The following is a 1,410-nucleotide window of genomic DNA, read 5'->3' as shown; positions in this document are numbered from 1 at the left end:
TGGGGTGGGGGCGGAGAGGTTGGGAAGAAGATTGCAGGTTAGGAAGGCGGTGCTGAATTTGAATTCAGCACCGCCTTCCTAACCTGCAATCTTCTTCCCGACCTCTCCTCCCCCACCCCAGTCTGACCTATCACCCTCACCTTGACCTCTTTCCACCTATCACATTTCCGACGCCCCTCCCCCAAGTCCCTCCTCCCTATCTTTTATCTTAGCCTGCTGGACCAACTTTCCTCATTCCTGAAGAAGGGCTAATGCCCGAAACGTCGATTCTCCTGTTCCCTAGATGCTGCCTGACCTGCTGCGCTTTTCCAGCAACACATTTCCATTGTAGATAGTAATACCTAGGCAACTTTTCATATTGTTAAGTAGTGTTGTCACTATAATGGAACAGACTGTTTGAGGGTGCAGCTATTTTGGAAGCATAAGTCTTCAGTATCATTATGCTGTCAGGGCCCATAGCCTTTGTTTTATATGAACAATTTGTTAGGCCGCTTTTGGAATACTGCGAGCAATTCTGGTCTGCCTGCTATAGGAAAGATGTTGTGAAAGTTGAAAGAGCTAGGAAAAGATTTACAAGGATATTGCCAGGGTTTGAGCTATAGGGAGAGGCTGAATAGGCTGGGGCTATTTCCCTGGAGTGTCAGAAGCTAAGGGGGGGACTTATAGAGATTTGTAAAATCATGAGGGGCATGAATATGGTAAATAAACAAGGTCTTTTCCCCAGGGCAGGGGAGTCCAAAACTAGAGGGCAAGTTGAGAGGGCAAAGATTGAAAAGGGACCTAAAGGGCAACATTTTTATGCAGAGGATGGTGCATTTATGGAATGAGCTGCCCGAGCAAGTATTGGATGCTGGTACAATTACAACATTTAAAAGGCACCTGGATGACTTTATGAATAGGAAGGGTTCAGAGGAATATGGGCCAAATGCTGGCAAATGGGACTAGATTTATTTAGGATATCTGATTGGCATGGATGAGTTGGACTAAAGGTTCTGTTTCAGTGCAATACATCTCTATCACTAAATGTTGTAACTGTATCTGCACCTTCCACTTCCTCTTGCAATTCACATCACATATGGACAATCTGTGTGAAAAGGTTGTCCCTCAGGTCCCTTTTAAATCTTTCACCTCTCACCTTCAAAATATGCTCCCTAGTTTTGAACTCACCCACCCTAAGGAAAATGCCTTTGCTATTTACCTTATCCATGCCCCTCATGACTTAATAAACCTCATAAGGTAATTCGTCAACCTCCTTTGCTCCAGTGAAAAAGGTCCAGCCTATCCAGCCTCTGCTTATAACTTAATCCTGTTATCCCTGCAATAACCTGGTGAATCTTTTCTGAACCCTCTCCAAGTTAACAATATCCTTCCTATAGCAGGGTGACACAATACTCCAAAAATTGCCTCACC

The sequence above is a fragment of the Chiloscyllium plagiosum genome, chromosome 13 (assembly GCF_004010195.1).
Source record: "Chiloscyllium plagiosum isolate BGI_BamShark_2017 chromosome 13, ASM401019v2, whole genome shotgun sequence".
Taxonomy (NCBI): Eukaryota; Metazoa; Chordata; class Chondrichthyes; order Orectolobiformes; family Hemiscylliidae; genus Chiloscyllium; species Chiloscyllium plagiosum.
This window is presented reverse-complemented; position numbering follows the sequence as displayed.